This window comes from Lacerta agilis, chromosome 1, assembly GCF_009819535.1.
Source record: "Lacerta agilis isolate rLacAgi1 chromosome 1, rLacAgi1.pri, whole genome shotgun sequence".
NCBI classification, from domain to species: Eukaryota; Metazoa; Chordata; class Lepidosauria; order Squamata; family Lacertidae; genus Lacerta; species Lacerta agilis.
In genome coordinates, this window is record NC_046312.1 from 41,403,783 (window position 1) to 41,422,599 (window position 18,817).

General features: G+C 43.3%; 1 long non-coding RNA gene across 1 annotated transcript; it reads left to right on the top strand.

Annotated features, from left to right (window-relative positions):
- The first annotated feature begins 6,374 nt into the window (after positions 1–6,374).
- On the top strand, positions 6,375–15,090 carry LOC117044783. Its single transcript, XR_004426354.1, has 4 exons — positions 6,375–6,499; positions 13,039–13,145; positions 13,640–13,707; positions 14,615–15,090. It is a non-coding gene; the product is annotated as an uncharacterized LOC117044783 (long non-coding RNA).
- Positions 15,091–18,817: the final 3,727 nt, after the last annotated feature.

Below are 18,817 nucleotides of genomic sequence, written 5' to 3' on the forward strand. Positions count from 1 at the left end.
AACTTGACAGTTCTATGATTCTATGACTAGAAGGAGACAACAGAAAATTGTCCCATATAGCAAACACCTCTTCTGTTATGGTGCAACAACCAATATCTTAAAACTTGTTCAGGTCTCTGGATAGCTTCCTACAGAATATTACCCCTAAAGTATAGTCACAGTACCCACACCATTATGAAACTAAGCTTTTAGGGTGCTATCATGGAGCCAAAACATAGGACTTCAGGATTTTTATAGTGCCCCCCCTGAAAGTTGATGTCAGATCATAGCTATACCCACTGGTCACACCAGGGGAAAAAGGGAGAGCCAACAATTCAGTGCCACCTAGGAGCAAAAATGGAGAATCTGAGGTACAGATCCCATGTGAATATGTATGATTCCTACACAATTTATTGATGGTGGTGGGTGAAAACCCAGAGGGTTTCTTTTTGAGATCTATTTCTGCATAATGGTGGAACGAATTGCAAGATTCGGTCTGTGGAGACAAGTGTGATCTGAGTTTTGATTAGGGTTTTGGTCTACATTTTTTGTGCAGTTCCAACTGTGTTTCTAGAAAGAAGCACTCCCAACCTGCCAGAGCAAAAAGCTAAGCAGTTTGATTTCTACTGGGGAAGCTCTTTCCTAAGCAGGGCTGGTATGAATGTACTGGAGCCTTATTTGCCCCTACGGGTTCCCATTGTTGCGCCCGGTGAGAGAACATGGAAGTAAAAAAAACCTGAGGCTTCTGGCTTCAGAGAGAGAGAAAGATTTAATTTCTGCATGCAGAGGTACCTGGGTGTTTAGATAGCCAAGCAAGTACAAAAGTTAGTCAGTTTACCAGCAGTTCTTATACAGTTTTCCAACTCATTCCCCCCACCTTCGGAAAACTTCCTCTTGTCCATATAAGGAACATTTCCTGTTGTACATATAAGGCAAATGACATTTAGCCAGAGTTGGTTCATGCGCACTCCAGCAAGGCCATCCTATCTCTTGACCTAGACAACAGTTCCTCTCAATGAAGGACAGCTACAGTACTCTCTGCGTAAGGTCTACTGTTCTTATCTCCAGACACTTAGTAAGGCAAAGCTTGCCAGAGAGAAGTACAATGCAGATCAAAGTTCACAGCTTTACAGAGCAATTTCATACAGAAAAGCTTAACAGGGGCACTTTTATACTTAATACATTCACTGGACTAACAATACATTCAGGTAAATATATAGGTTAGCTAATTAACCCCTTCCATTCCCTCCTCTTCTTCGGACCGCTGGAATTCTTTCTCCAGCGCGTCCCTGGGAAATGACTGATATTCTCTAGCAAGGGCAATGAGCTAAAGAATCCATGACACAACTTTATATGCATGCATTGCATTAAACAGAAAATACAAAGGCATAGTAGCAAAATAACAATGGGGGATACAATACCAACAGATACAACAAATACAACTAAGGATCTTTTACTTCGAATATTCCTAACACTAATTACAGAAACTGTTCAACTGGTCACATTATCTGGTAACTGGTCAACACAAATTAAGGCAATATGATCATTCAGTCCTCCCATTCAGTGTTCTTTTCCTTCCCTTTCTTTTCTTCTATAGGCGTGCACAGGGCCAATGGCCCCTCCCCTGTGCATTGGCAGCAGGTTTGTTGCTTCTTGGCCTTTGTTGCTTCCCTGGATCTTCAGCTTCAAAGGATGTTTCAGCACACTGTGGCAGGTTCTGTCTCTACATAAGGAGGCGGACACCAGCCACTTTCACCACTGGCAGTGTTGTCATAAAGACTGTAGGATCTATGCCACTTAGGTTTCAGAGTCTCTGCATAGGGATAAAACTGGCTTAGCAAAGCTACATGGCATTAGGGCACCTGCTAAAAGAATAGGAGATAGTTACAGAGATTATATCTGCCCTTGGAGGGTGGTGTCTTGGGCCCCTCCTGCCTTTCTTTTGCCTCACAGATTAACCTCACAGGTATCGATATTGATCACACCTCAGTCCTCCTCCCTGTTGGAGGTAAGCTAGAATAACCCAATCAAATAAGGACAGCCTCCCATACACTCACAAGATATTACTGACCATGCCGGATCACTATCTCCTCGAAATACAATATTCTTCCGCAATAATTATCCCATAGCTCTTTGGTTCTTTGGTCTACTTCTTTGGCCCAGAATAATAATTTAGTTCATTTTTCCAATCCATGCAAACACTCTAAACTTAGAATACACACAAATATAAACAAATACACAATACAATCATACTATCACCACAATTTCAGACCAATTTAACATAAAACTCTGCTAATGTCAGGGAACAGAAAGATACAATTTCCCCCCCAAATAAAATCCATTTCTCCAACATCACTTTCAAACACACTACTAGAGCTATTGCAATTCTTACTATCTTGACATCCTTCAGAACATTCTCCTTTTTTAAAAAAAACAAAACTTTTACATAGCAACTAATCTTTTCCAATATAACATTGTACAAGTGATCTAGGGTGTTTGGGTATAGCTATTTTCTCCTTACTGTCTTCTCTTTCCTAATGTTCCATTTCTCCATCCCAATTATATTACCAGTTCCAACAGCCATATCAAAAACTAACTTTCCCTCCTCTTCTGTTTCCTGCAAACAAGCACCAGCCATTGATCCTCAGTACCTAATTTTCTACTTACCACCTCACCAAGCCTATCAGGACCTAGTGTCCAAGAATAACGTACAACCACCAACCTATTTTTTTTTTGACCCTCAGGAGGACTTAGGGTGGAAACAGGGCAGTAAGGAACAAATTCTGACAGAGTTGGGTTGTCAGACAGAATAGAACTTGGCCTATTTATCTCGCTTCAGAGCCATCGGTAGGTCACTCTCATCATCTCACACATGGCGGCCAGCTTAGCAAAATTGCTAACTCCTCACAACGGTGTTTCATTAGGACAATGGAGTTGAACCCTTGATGTGCTCATTCAAATAGTGACAATTTTCAGGTTTCTTTTAGGTAATAACAAATTATGGACAGGGCAATAGGGAAAAACTTCTGTCTTTTTAAAACAATCTTTGAAGGGCTTACTATATATCTACCACCTCTGAAGCAGAGCCATCTTCAGGCCTCTCTCATTGTCTCATGCTTCCATGGCAACAACCTGGCGGTCCTCTCCATGGTTTGGACAATGGATTCACCCCCCTAGATGTGCTCTGCAACCTTGGCATGGACTGTGGTGTATTGCCTTCAATATTGTTTCCTGCTGGGCAGGGGGTTGGACTAGATGACCCTTGGGGTCCCTTCCAACTCTATGATTCTATGATTCTGTATACCTTCACTTTATCATCAATTTTTCTTCCAATCATTCCAAAGTTTCTGTCCCCTTTTCCTCCTGAGGTTCAAACTTCCTCCAAATCCTAACTTACACTGTCAGGGCTACACTGTCAGTTGCTAACCACGAGCCCCTTCCCATTCTACTTCAACATTCTCTTCTCCTTCATTACACATCCCACAAACCTACATCTACATTCCCAAATAACTTTCTGCCAAGAAGCCATTTCTTCTGTTTCAAAACCTTCCCTGAAAAACTTAAAACCTGGGATATAAAATAAAACTTTTTCCCTCTAATCAACTTCTGTTGGAAACAATCAAACTGCTCAGAAGACATAATCTTCTTTCCCCCCCTTGTGGGAGGCAAATTCCCTTCCTTTGCAAGATTCACTGCTGCAAAGAGAAAAATCCTTGCTGTTTAAACTAAGGCTTCTCTCCATTTCTGTCCATCTCCCCACTCTCATTGCTTTACCAAAGGTCAATTAAGAAACAAAATAAGACTGTACCAGCTTTAAAAACAAACTAACAAACATTCCTGATTGCAAGAGCAGCCCTCCTTTCAATGCTAAGAAAACTTTCACATTCACCTAAACATTGCAGAGAAATACTTTTACAGCCCATTCTATTGAAGGGACATACCTTGGCACACAAACAATTTCCAAAACACACTCACCAAACCCTGGGGTTCAAACAGATTCCTTGAAGGGACAGCAAAACAAAACAACAAATACAAATTGTGCAGCCACATATACAAGGAAAAAAACAGACTTCCCAGACTTCGTTGGCAATGCAGCAAGAAATGAAACAATTTTAGGAACACAGAGTTTGGGAACCCACAGATTAGGGCTGCTTTCTGCCCCACCTTTCCAAAATGAATGCAAGCCTCAAACAGGGACCAACACACACACACAGGCACTACAGATACAGAAAAACTCACAAAAATCACACTGCACAATCACTGCAAACACAGATCTCATACAACACACACATAGTGAAGGAAAAATCATAAAATTATTACAAGTCATAAATTTTTACACAGCAACAAAAATTCCAATTCCCCATCTCAGCAAGCTCAGGTTCAACCTGGGACAGTGGGACACTCCTTCCACCTAACCAGACTTTTTTCATGCACACACTCTCCGCTTCGCTAGGGACACTGAGTTCCTGCGTCTCATTCACTCAATACATCCACTGGAGCGTCCCCACACCATTCCCATACACAGAGTAAAATCACAGAAAAATTCTTAACCCCCTTCTCTCTCTGAAAAATTCTTAACCCCCTTCTCTCTCTTCAGAGAGGGCACCCCCCTTCTTTTCCCCACAGCCAACGGCACTCTTTTGCTCTCTGCTGGCTCCTTCCTGGCGGCCCTCTATGGCTCACGGCCAGGCTCCTGGCGGCCCTCTATGGCTCACGGCCAGGCTCCGGTGGCAAATCCACTTGCACACTACCGGATTTTAGCGGCGGCCCTCTACGGCACACGGCCGCTGCAGGATCGATCGCATCCTGCGCTTCCCCTTCCCTGGGAAGCTGCTCCCCCTGTGGAGCTTACCTGTCCTCTGCAGATCTTACTTCCCTTCCCCCCTTGCGGCCGCTTTCTCTTTCTCCCGTCGCCACGGTGCAGTTTGGCTCTCCCCCTGGGGTGAGCCAGTCCCTTCCCACAAACAGGCAGGAAGCGCGCTTGGGGCCAGCAAACGCCAGACCAGGAGAGCCTTTTCTGCTGTGCAGCGACGCCTCGGACTCCCTGTTTTCTCAATCCCGGGGAACAGCGAAGGGTTCCCGGCCAATGCACCACGTTATGGAGCCTTATTTGCCCCTACGGGTTCCCATTGTTGCGCCCGGTGAGAGAACATGGAAGTAAAAAAAACCTGAGGCTTCTGGCTTCAGAGAGAGAGAAAGATTTAATTTCTGCATGCAGAGGTACCTGGGTGTTTAGATAGCCAAGCAAGTACAAAAGTTAGTCAGTTTACCAGCAGTTCTTATACAGTTTTCCAACTCATTCCCCCCACCTTCGGAAAACTTCCTCTTGTCCATATAAGGAACATTTCCTGTTGTACATATAAGGCAAATGACATTTAGCCAGAGTTGGTTCATGCGCACTCCAGCAAGGCCATCCTATCTCTTGACCTAGACAACAGTTCCTCTCAATGAAGGACAGCTACAGTACTCTCTGCGTAAGGTCTACTGTTCTTATCTCCAGACACTTAGTAAGGCAAAGCTTGCCAGAGAGAAGTACAATGCAGATCAAAGTTCACAGCTTTACAGAGCAATTTCATACAGAAAAGCTTAACAGGGGCACTTTTATACTTAATACATTCACTGGACTAACAATACATTCAGGTAAATATATAGGTTAGCTAATTAACACCCTTTATTCTCCCCGGTATAATTTGCAGGAGACCCAGAACTAAAGCTGAGAGAACTGTCTAGCTTCTTGTAAGTGGCAGGGTCAACCCAAGACACTTTGGCAAACCACAAAATGGCACCCTCCCTTCCTGCCAGTGAAGAAGGGGTGAGTGAAGATCTAGACCAGAAACAAGGGAGGAATCTGCCTGCCTCTATGCCCGAGGCAGTTACAGCACCTTGCCTTATGGGTGGGCCTAGTGTGTTTAGGATTGAGGCCGGTTATAGTTCCCTATCAGCCCATCAAGTAAGATCGCCTATTGTACACTGAAAGATCCAGCTCTACATTTCCCATTCAATTTGGACGCACTCACTTGAGCCAATTCGTGGCAGTGGGCACGAGCATCCTACTGAGCGAAGACGAAGAGGAGGAGCTGCGGGGGAAAATGTAACAGAATAAACAAAAGTACAATTTCTAATTCGCGCATTCCCGCCACCACGCACAACCCCTTCCTTCCTTTAGGAGGCGCCCTGAACGACAGAGTACACCGAGCGTCTAACACCCGCCTCCCGGCCGTCCCACTTCTTCAACGCGGCGATAGGACTCGTGAGGAGGAAGGCGTATACCACATCGCGGTTGGCCAATCGGCTCTCCGTGCCCTGTCGTTTGGGGAAGGCTACCCAATGGCAACCCAAAGCAGAGAAGTGAGTGACAGGATAGCGGCCCACTCGGTGGGACCCGCTTTCTGTAGAACGGCCGCTGCGTCGCCCTGCGCCGGCCTCCCATTGGGCGCTCGAAGTAAAGAGGGGAAGATGGCGGAGTGAGGGGAAAGGGAAGGAGAGCGCCGTGGGCTGCGGCCCTGGGGCCTTAACTAAGGTAAGACATGGCGGGCTCAGGGGCTTCCGTGGAGAAGGTTCGTGGGCACGAGGGCCCGCTGGACAGAAAAAAACAACAACCTTGAGCCTGGAGCTCACTTGGCGAAGCCCGTCCGTTAAGCCGGCCAGAACCTGCTCTCTGTACGTGCCCGTCCTGGTTCTGTGCCGCTGGAGAGAGACAAGTTCTTGTGTCCGGCGCTTATTCTTGTTACCTCAGTTCTGGCCTTTTACCTCACCAGGGGCCTCCCTCCTCCTCCTCCTCTTCCCGGGTTTGTGAAGGTGGAAGCAGCTCGCTTTTCTCTGCCTCCAGAGCCGCAAACTTGTAAGCGGGCCGCGCCTGGAACAAGGGGGTCGAGAATCGCTGCCTGGCCTTGGTGGCCAAGCCAGGGCGATCCCCTCCTTTCCCCCTTCTCCCTTTCTCCTACCTCCCCAAAGCTGGCCGTGAGTGAGGGCTTGCTGGTGAGGCCCTGCACGGGCAAGGTGCTCCAGGAACCCTCGGCTGTGCAGCGGCCAAGAAAGAGAGCGACCTTTCTAGTACTCGAGCGGGTGGGGTTGCTGGTGGGGTTGACGACGCGCTGCGGGTACTTTGGCCTCTCTGGGCGTCCCAGTGGCGAAACCATCTCCTGCCTTCTTTCCAGTGTTGAGAAGTGGGTTGGGGGTCGGTGTGCATTTTCCAGGGGGGTCCTCTATAGCTCCCGTGTTTTTCGAGAGAAGGCTGGAGTTCGTGGTGCCTGCAGCAGACGAGCCCGGCCTACTAGTCTTCGTTACTGCGCAGGGCCGATTATGTGTTCCCTTTTCTTTCTTGAGCTGACAGGGGTCCCAACTTGAATAAAATATCGTGGGGGACCAGGTAAGCCCCGCCCCACATAATCTATCACATGACGCATTTCCCACATGCTATTTGAATGGCGATACCCATCAACTTGGTGGGGCCCTGGCCCCCTCAAATATTTTATTGTGGGGTCCGAAGCCCCCACAGCCCCCAGGAGTTGGCTCCTGTGAGAGCTGTATCTCTTGTTGATTCAGCTCCCGTTTTCCCTTGTCTTGTACTTCATAGCTTCCATGTGCTTGTGTATCAGAAATATAACAAGCCATATGTTTTTGTGGTGATCAGGAAGGCTTCAGCTGTCCTGTTTGCATAAGTGGACATACTGTATTTCTTTGCATTATTACTTACTTTTTATGTGAATTTTGCTTTTTTAAAAAGAAAAACAACCCTGGGTCTTAATTGCTTCTTACAATTCTGTATTTAATAAGTAACACAGAAGCATGAATGACAGATCAGCTGTTTTCTTAAAGAAGTCAGGAAATAGGAGCCCATCTGCAATGAAGTAATAAATTATGACTAGCTTTGGGGGAAAACATTGAAACATACACTGGGAACAATCTGGCAGATCTCATGTAGAATTGCTGGTGAGCTTCAGCAGATGGCTGGAGTGCATTCTGAATGTATTAATTTGTATGCACTGTATCCATTGCTATATAGACAAAGAGCAGCTGCATCTTATTGAAATAGATACTGCAGAAATATCTATTTTTTAATTGCATACTTAAGAGATTTTATTTATACAGCTGCCAAAATGTCTTTGAATGGAAAAGAGACAGATGTGAAGAAATGGAGGTCTAATTCAAACTGCCCCAAGAAAGGGTCTATCATTTTTGGCGAGCTTTACTGGCAGAGTCAAAAACTGTAGTTGCCAGCCCCCTTCTCTATGAGCCAAGCGCATTTCAAGCCTTTCCCAAGCGAAGAACTAGTGGAAAGAATGCCAGGTTGCTGTCACTGCTTGAAAATGTCCCAAACCTTCAAGCAACAAGTCAAGCACGCTCCTAAGGGAAGGGCCTGAGGGTGATGTGGCCAAGGCATGCAAGCCTTTCAAACAGTGGGGCACAACGTACCCCACCTGCCTTTCCCAAGAGAAGGGTGGATGGGGAGAGTAGCCAGTTGGGTGCCACTGTTTGAAGGTCCTCCAAGTGCCTTCAGGCCAGTGGCGTAGCTAGCCACTTGGGTGCCATGCATAGGGGGGCAGGGCACAAGGCTGGAATCCCAGCGCCCAAGGTGTTACGTTCCGCTCTGGCATCCTGCAGGCCTGTGTTGCTCTTTCAAGCAGCACAGAGCCTGCAGGAAGTGTGCCCAATGCTTCCCCCTCAGCTGGAGGGTAACTGAGGTGGAGGCAGTGGGCAGAGGCCAGCCCCACAGTGCTTTTTGGGATGGCGCAGTGCCTGCAGGCACCCAAGACACCATGGCTCAGGTGCGCTGTGAGCCTGGCACTGCCCGTGGGCCAGCACGCGCCAGTTGCATCCTTCTCAGCTGCCCTCCAGCGGCTGTGGGGGATGCAGCAGCTTGGTGCCCTGCAAGCACAGCCCTGGTCTGTGCTGCTTTCAGAAGTGGCACATTGTGCTCTGGGGTGCCTGGATTTGGGTTGCACCTTGGGTTCCGGCATGCCATACCCAAGTACATGCCGCCCAGTGTACCCCCCCCCCCCAGCTAAGCAACTGCTTCAGGCACCAGCACTCAACACAAATACACACCCCAGCTTCTGGCAAGGACACTGGGGAATACATGGAAAAGATGAAAGCACTAAAAACTGTTATTTTAGCAACCCAAAAACCTGGGTGTTAGCGATATAAACATTTCCCCTGGAAAAAATTAATTCCAGCTTTGAAACTGCCTTGTTTGACAGATAATTGTTAATTCGTTTTATAAAGCAAAGCAATGCATTTTTATGAACAGGAACAGTAAAAATATAAAAAATGTATTTTTCACTGAAAAATATAGCAATGAAAAACTTTCTGCCCAACACCACTGGGTTTTAACCCAAGTACAGTACTTGCGAGGAAGTAAGATGTCATTTGCAGCAGTACACATTGCTGTTGTGTTGGTATTGCAGTATCCTGTCTCCTCCAAAGTTAAAAAGCATAGCAGGTGCTTGTGTTTCTCTTGCTAGAGAAGCAAAGCTTGCTGCAGAACACGCCAGTTCAGGTTTTACTTGGCCTTTCTGACACGAATGGGACTAAAATTTTAATAACTGCTGATCTCTTCCTAAGTCTATCTCCATCTTCTTGTCATCTTTGCTGGCATGACAACAGATAACATTTTGCAGAGCTGGTGGTTGCTGTGTTGAAATTGGGCCTTGATCCAAGGCAGTGGGATATTACGATATATATATATATATATATATATATATATATATATATATATAATGTCCAGTAGCACCTTAGAGACCAACTAAGTTTGTTCTTGGTATAAACTTAAGTGTGCATGCACACTTCTGGATATATGGACTCTGTTCTGAAACCGTATGCCATTAGTGCTCCTAGCTATGTACGTGACACTACAGACTTTCTGAGGAAAATACAATCTGAAGAAGTGTGCATGCACACAAAAGCTTATACCAAGAACAAGCTTAGTTGGTCTCTAAGGCAGTGTTTTTCAACCACTGTTCCGTGGCACACTAGTGTGCCGCGAGATGTTGCCTGGTGTGCCGTGGGAAAAATTACTTTATATATAGTCAATACAGGCACAGAGTTAATTTTTTTAACATTTTCTAATGGTGGTGTGCCTCGTGATATTTTTCATGAAACAAGTGTGCCTTTGACCAAAAAAGGTTGAAAAACACTGCTCTAAGGTGCTACTGGACAATTTTTTAATATATATTTTGACTGCGTCAGACCAACACGGCTACCTACCTGAATCTAGAAGAATGGGATATTACGTTATACTGAATCATTGCACTTGAGTCTCAGCGGTGCTGTGCCATTATTAGATCTTGCTTTAAATTAGATGAAGTACAGAAATTTCAATCCATATAACAGCCCTTTACTGCTGAGTACTGCCAAAGTACCTGTTATAAGTAATTACATTTTACTATCATTCACTTCATTGGTTTATTTACTATTTTAAGAAAGCAGAATAAAACTGCTTGGTACTATAATCATTATAGCTGCTGACTAAACTGTCCTATTCCCCTGTTCTGCTCAGTGCAAAGTGGTTAATTTAAAACATACTGGTAGCTTCCAGTTTTTATTTTGCTGAATGGAGTAGGGAGATAGAGCTTCAGATTCTTTTTTGGTCTTAGTCTTATTGATGACAAAATTCTGTAAATGAAGAACCACTGTTCTGGGAAATTGATTTGCATCACAAAATAGTCCTGGGCACCCCCCTCCTCCAAGCTTTACATAATGCCATGTTAGCATCATGATAATGTATTGGTAATACATTAAACATTTCAGTGTTGCTGTTCAGGGTAAAGGTGATTTATATTATTAATTGGGTGAGTAGACAACCTGATTTGTGAATGTAGCAGTGATTTAAAAAATAAAAACCAATTTTTAAATCTTGCATTATAGTTTCAATACCTTGACTTGCATCTTCACCTTCCATGGATTTTCATGTGAATTGGGTATAATTACATCATGTCACTGGAAAATCATGCATTATTTTGTTATGAAAATCTCACTCTCAGATATGTGGAGAGGTGACTAGAACTGAAAGTAGTATGTATAGCAGACAAGTTGTCCCACTCTCTCCTTCCTACTTTCTTATTAGTTAAGTAGCTCAGCATTTCAGTTACTGTAATTTATCATGAGAATTGTCAGAGAATTTAAATATGTCAACATGCTTAAAAAAATTCTTGAGTAGTTAATGCAGTTTGATTTTTAAAATGAAATTTCAGAGGGCAAGATGCTATGAGAATTTAAAGACCATCTTAAGTGGCTAGAAATTTCTAAGGGTGCTCACACTTCTTTGCCTTTAAAAATATTGTGTATTGCAGAAAGTGAATAAGCACCAGAATGCTGCTGTTTGTCTGTACCAGGTATATGTGTGTGTTTAATTGTATGATGAGCACCCCTGCTCACAGGTGATCCATCATTCTACTGCTAGACTTGTCAGATTTGCATTTTTCAGATGCTTTACATTTCAAAAGTGGTGTGCATAGCTTGTTGGGTTTTAGAGACTGTTGTAAATAATGGTTTGCCACTAATCATGGTTAGAAGCTTCTAGTTGTGTCACATTTGCCAGGGGCAGGATGAGAACAGGAGTGTGCAAGTCAGCTTCTTGTGGCATAGTTAGCATTGCATCTACATAGTCCAATTGATTACAATGAGCACTTCTATTTATTCCTTAAGACAAAACTTATGAGATAATTTATGCCTCAGCTTGAAAGGACATTTTCTGTTATACTAGCAGGCTGTGCATTGTCATCATGATTTACCGTATTTTTCGCTCCATAAGACACACTTCTTTCCTCCTAAAAAGTATGGGGAAATATCTGTGCGTCTTATGGAGCGAATGGTGGTCCCTGGAGCTGAATTCCCCAGGGGCCAAAAGAGGATCGTGCTTTTTATTTTACAAAGACTTGGGGGGTGTTGAAAGGACCCCGCTCAGCAGCTGATCAGCAAGAGATGGGAGAGAGATAAGAGTCTTGGCTCCCCTTCAGCCCCGCCCTCTTGCCCAGGCCTCCATTGTTGAATGTGCTGCAGAGGGAGGTTGTTTGTTTCCCCAGCGACATGTGACTAGCTGATTAGATTATCTGTCTGGAAACTGTAGAAAAGGCTCCCTTTCCTTTAGAAGCTGCAAAAATGTGAGTTGAACCCCATAAAAATGGGGCTTTTCCTCTTTGCTTTTCCCCCTTTGCAAAAGGAGCTTTGCTTTTCCCCCTTTGCAAAAAAAGCTGCAAAACATTTAGCTGATCCTCAAAAAACCAGGGCTTTTCCCTTTGCAAAAAAGCTGCAAAACCTTTAGCTGATCCTCAAAAAAAAAAAAAACCAGGGCTTTTAGAGGAGGAAAACCAGAAAAATATTTTTTTTCTTGTTTCCTCCTCTAAAAACGAGGTGTGCCCTATGGTCCAGTGCGCCCTATGGAGCGAAAAATATGGTATATGGGTTCCGGCACCTCTTTGGTGCGTTCCGACACCTCTGTAGCATTGCAGCATGAGGGCATGTCGCTCGGGGCTGCGTGCCAGAGGCTGCAGGTGGCACTGCACTCCGTGTTGAGCAACTGAGGCTGTGAGTGGCACAGTCTTTGGTGCGGCGTAGCGGCAGTGGGGTGAGCAGGCAAAGAGAGTCTTCTCCCCCCCCAAAATGGTCACCAACTTTGGCTGGGCACTCCCCTAAGAAAAGCTCAACAAGTTCTGGCACCTCTTCCTGGGTGGAGGAAAAGCCCTGGATGGAGACTTTTTTCAATACAGTGGTACCCTGTGTTACGCATGCAATCCGTTCCAGATCATGCTATGTAACACGGGTGTGCTTAACACGAATTCCCCGGGGGGGGACGACAAAAAACCTGGAGGTTTGCGCGTTTTGCGCTTCTGCACATGCGTGAAGTGCGCATAATGTTTCTGCACACTTGCGCGTTGCGCGCACTCCTGGGAGGACTTCCGGGTCGCGGAGGTCCGTAAGTCGAACGTACGCAACATGGAGCGTACGCAACTCGAGGTATGACTGTACTAGGAAACCCAGTATCTTAGGATAAGAAGAGCAACATGTGGTACATTTTTTTCTGTGGCCTGAACTTAAGTTTCTTTCATGTTGTGTGCCCAGGTCCATGCATGCACCATCTTGATTGGCAGTCAGAATAAGAAAATTATCAGAAAGCCAAAGGCAAGAGTTCCTGCTGATAGATAGTTTCTGCAGCCATAAAGCAAAAGGTAAGTGTCAGTTTAACCCTTCTTTGGATAATATGAAAGCTGTTTGCTGCCTAGCATCCTAGGAATAGTGTTTGTGTTATACATTAAGCCTGCAACTTACACACATTTAACTAGTGCACATTAAGCTTTACCATTTGGCAAAATAATAAAAATAAGTAAAAGGAGGTGCACATACAGGGGAAAATATTTTGGCAATTGCACCCAGTGTGTTTTGACTATACATGATTTTGGCTTTAGGCACAATTCCTGGAACATAACCCCCAGGTAAGTTGTGGGCTTACTATTCTTGGTTCAGATGAGAGCATACCATTTGGAGTTTTTACTAAGAAACTTAGTAGATTTGCTGACAACTTAACTTCCTTCTCGTGCAGTTCTAAAACCAATAACTATAAATAACCCCTTCCAGAATAAAACCACCCATGAAAGTTAGCTTTTTATGATATTGCTTGACCTGATGTATGATTTTTTAAAGCTCTTAATCTTTTCTTACACAGGGGAAAACATTCTTGTGGTTGTAGTCAAAGAATCAGGATTCAGAAAATTACAGTAGTCTTATGCAACAGTAAGTAAATATGGAAAGGTGGTGTTAAGCTGAACTGACAGAAATTATTTTAGGTCTGGATAGAAATCTATAAATGTATAAAGTTGGATAAAAGTATCTGGGTGATAGAAGTTCCACTACCCACTTGAAAGCTATTTTTCCAGCAGAGGAGAAGTGGAGTCTTGGATGTGTATACACTGCCCTGCTTGGTTACCCAAGTGGGCTCGGCAATGTCTCCAAATTCACTTTCTGCCAGCTGGACTGCAGGTTGACAGTCATCACTCTTTCACTAGATGAACACATGGGAGAATGGCAACCCAGATTTTCTTTTTCTTTTTTCTTCCATCAGCCTGCCTTTCTGTGCTCCCCCCTTTCTCCATCTTAGCAGGATGAGTCTGCCAACCCTTTCTGGAGTCATCCGACAAGGGGGGAAGGAATCTGGGTCTCCCATTTCCCCTCATGACATGAAACCGGCTCATCATCTAAGTGTGCTGTATTGAAATGATGAAACACCAACTGCTCAGTTGCTGTTTATTCTCTGAAGTTTTCTTCCTCTGGCAATCTTTTTATTCCATTGCAATATTTGAATTAATTAGCATTTATCCCTGAAATAAGCTTGTTTCATACATCTTGAATGATTTACCAGGTAGACTTCTAGCACTACTCATAATGTATATAGCATTGGCGACAGCAATCAGGATCTGTTCTTAGTGTGTGAAACCTGAGGGGCCCCAGAATAAGAACTGCTTGGAATACCATTGGGGGGGGGGGGGTCAAAGGCACTGTAATTCACCTGTAAAACAATTCCTCCAAATCTTTAAAACTTCCAAGGTTCCCATAAAATGTATATGTGAAGTCATTTTCAACTTAATTTAGAGTGAAATTACTTTCTCTTTTAATTAGTTAATTCGTGTGTATATGTTTCCAGGTCCTTTCCTGTCAACCCAACACAGGCTGCTAAAGGAGCTTTGACTGCTTCTGGTGAAGAAAACTCCTCTTTATCTCCATGAGGGAAAATGAAGAAGCACTGCTCATTTTCTGCTCCACTCCTTAACATGAATTGGAGGTGTAAAGCCTGTATTACAGAAAAAATATTACTGTCCTTGCAGAGCAACTGAAATTAATGGTTCACATTTCACTGAAACATGCAAACTTTTTGTTCAGAGTTTTTGCTCTCTATAAATGATTTTGCATATAGATAGAGGCATAACCCTAATTTGATTGGCATTCCCCCCCTTTCAAACTACCTTGGTAAAATAACTGCCTATTCTCAACATAGCATTTAGAGAAGAGCAAATTGATATATCTTTGGAACTTGTTACACAAACCTTAAAAAAAAAGATTGTGCAGAAATAAAAGGATATACAGGTGTACTTAAAATGAGGAATAACTTCTTTAAAAGGGGGGGGGGGAGGAACAGCTTGCAAAATTGCCGTGTTGGAATTTTTCTCCTTTTAAAAGGAGCCAGTTTATAAGTGTCCATCTTGATGCCATTTTGTGAAGCAGTTGAAGCACAGTAGCATATAGTAATTTTGTTCACTGTTTTGAGTAGACTATTAAAAAACAAAACTTGCATATATAAATTTACATAATTGCTGGAAAGGAGAGGGGATGCTGAGAGTTGCTGCTTTTCTAGCAAGATCCTTCACAAGGGGTTGAAATCTTGAAACCAAACCCAGGAGCAATGGGTTTTACATGGTATCCTCAGTCTTCCTAGGGAATTCAGCAACAAAAGGAATAATACCTTTCTCCAAGCTTTTACCCAAAGGCACCGACTGATAGTGTAAAATATATGTGAAATTTCCCACCAGTTGGATATACAAAGACAACACATGCTCAGAAAGGGCTTCTTCGCTAATTCTGTGGGTCACTGAAAGTTAAGGTGGAAATTCTGTTTCTAACATGTTTACAAAATATGCTTTTTCTCAATTGCACATGATTCATATAGGACATTTTCTTTAGCATGGAATAATAGCTGATTATTAGCCACACCTTGCGGGGGTAGATTGATTCCTGGTTTTAGAAAAGTCTCCCCCACTTCCTTATGCTGAAGCCCTCAGCATTGCACCTTCAGTCTTACTGAAAATGTGAGTTTGAAATCTGCCAATGGCTTCAAAATATTTTCAATCTGGTTAAAAAATGGGAGTGCATGTTATAATGGTCAGTCTTGGTTATCAACGTTTTCAGTGCTACTTTATGTCTGATGTGAGGTAGCAAGGGCAATATTTCCTATGATGGAAAACAGCGGCTGTTTGGGGTATTTAATAGTTTTGAAAGGAGCATCCCAAGCTAAACACTGGTATTTGCTCACCACTTAATCTTATGTTCTTTTTATACAGTATAATAAAAAGATTCACATAAATACTTAGGAAAATTTATTCAGCTGCTTTCCTTAATTCAAATCAGTTTTTTAAAATGGAATGTTTAATAGAAGATTATCCAACAGGTAAATATTTATAACTGCTGAACATAATCAGATTTATGACTTGGGTCAGCTTGCTGGGGGGAAATTGTCATGGTTGTCATTTAGATTGGCTTTGAAGTATACTTAAATCCTAATTCAAATAGAAGTCCAGAAATAAAAGTAGTTGGATTTCATTCTAGGTTCTTCTGAACAGGGATTCCTGTTTAATTTATTGGGATTTTAGATATAGGGTTAGGCTTCTTAATGAAACATTCTCTCATTCTGGAACTGAAAATTCAGAAGACATCAAGTGTAGTGATAATTTGCTTCTATGTCGGTAGACTTTATGTTGTCTTCACTACGTAGTTCTCTCAGATATAATTTGTAAAAGAATATGCTGGCACAGGGTGAAAATGTTTCGTTTCCCTAAATTGTCAGGATAGATATAAGAGAAAATGGCATATCAGTTGCACAAAATTCCAGCAAAGAACAACTCCCCCATCCCCTTTCCCTCTAGCTCCCCTGACTACTCAGTTTAAAATTTTGGAGAAATGAGTGCTGTACATGGCCCAAGAAACCCGTTTGTAGTACTTCTCCTGTAGCATCTTAAAAGTACTGTGTCAAGGCAATACTGCCTTAATCTTTTTATTTTACATTTTGATCTGCATCTGTTTGTCCATGTTGGCAGGAAATCTTTCCTTTATGAAAAACAAATACCGGGCACGTGCAATAGTATAATATATACATATAAATATATTTTAATACTTGTGGACAAAATGTTACAAGTTGTTTGAGAACAACAAAATCACCAATGTCTTCCATTTTGAGATGTGTATAGTTCCATAAGCATTAGTGCTTTGTAGCAAAACTGTAGTGCCATGTTAGGATCAGTGCATGAGCCTAGTAGTACTTTTTTTACAATTTCAGAGTGACAAATAAACAAGGCTGATGGTGTAATTCATAAGAAACTGACAAGATTATGGTCATGGGCTAAGGATGCAGTGTCCTTTCTAGGCAATGATAGCATACATTGCTGAATAAAATCAGTAGCATGTGGAGTGCATGGATCTTGAATCTGTAAGCAGGTAGAAGTGCACTTCAAAGAAACTACAATTGAAACAGTCCTTAACAAATCCTTTTGTGAGCAAATGATACTTTGCTACAATGGGAAAATACACTGATCTCTTGGACTAAAAAGTTTCACAGATTTAAGTGTACATAAGACTTATTTTTCCCACAACATGTTCTCATAAGATGTCCCTTCATATATGACTGTTCTCCATTCAGAAGACCCTTTAAGCTTTTACTCAGTTACCCACTAGTTGCATATTTGCTCATAAGTACCCTTATGTTAGAGCAGCACCTCATCAAGTTGAAAAAAAACGACTAAATTACAAATTATAACACTGCTACTGCTATTCAAGATTGGTAGTATTCATTTTTGAAAGCAAACGATTCTCATTTTTCTACTTCCATAGAAAGCACCTGAAGGAGTTTGCTGTTTTAGATTTTGTTAAATCATTGAAGTACAACTATTTGGGTCATTAAGATGATGATGATGATGATGATGATGATGATTATTATTATTAAATATTTGTACCCCACCCATCTGGCTAGGTCTCCCCAGCCACTCTGGGCAGCTTCCAACAAATATTAAAATACATTAAAATATCACAGATTTAAAAACTTCCCTAAACAGGGCTGCCTTCAGGTATTTTCTGAATGTCAGGTAGTTTATCTTCTTGACCTCTGATGGGACGGCGTTCCACACGGCGGGTGCCACTACCGAGAAGGCCCTCTGCCTTGTTCCCTGTAGCTTTGCTTCTCGCAGTGAGGGAACCGCCAGAAGGCCCTCGGCGCTGGATCTCAGTGTCCGGGCTGAACGATGGGGGTGGAGATGCTCCTTCAGGTATACAGGACCAAGGCCGTTTAGGGCTTTAAAGGTCAGCACCAACACTTTGAATTGTGCTCAGAAACGTACTGGGAGCCAATGCAGATCTCTCAGGACCGGTGTTATGTGGTCCTGGTGGCTGCTCCCAGTCACCAGTCTAGCTGCTGCATTCTGGATTAATGGAGGAGAGAACGGAACCCTGAGGCACCCCACAAGTGACAGCCCAGGGGTCTGAACACTCATCCCCCACCACCACTTTCTGAACACGGCCCAGGAGGAAGGAGCGGAACCACTGTATAAGTGCCCCCAGCTCCCAACTCCTCTAGACAGCCCAGAAGTATGTTGTGGTCAGTGGTGTCAAAGGCCGCTGAGAGATCCAGCAAAACTAGGAAACAGCTCTCACCGTTGTCCCTAGCCCACCGGAGATCATCGGCCAGTGCGACCAAGGCAGTTTCAGTCCCATGATGAGGCCTGAATCCCGATGAATCAGTTTGCTTTTAGTTCAAATAAGTCAGATCAGCAAGTCATGCATCTGTTTTTTCTGTGCAGATCCTGTAGTCTGGACTGCTCTGATTCTGTTTTTAGAAAGCAACTACTTGTAGCTTAAAGAGGATACTGCATCTTTTTCTTGGTCTTGTCTGTAAATGGCCACCTTGGTGAGGGAAAAAAATATTTCTGGTTTTGGTTTACCATTGGCTAAAAATTCATAGGAAACATTTAATTAACCACAAAACAAGAGATCTATGTTTAAAGGTCTCTGCCTATTCTCCCTTGAAATTTGGGAAGGTGGGTTGTTTACAAATGAGCAGTGAGGACCTGAGCTCAGCCAAGGTTCT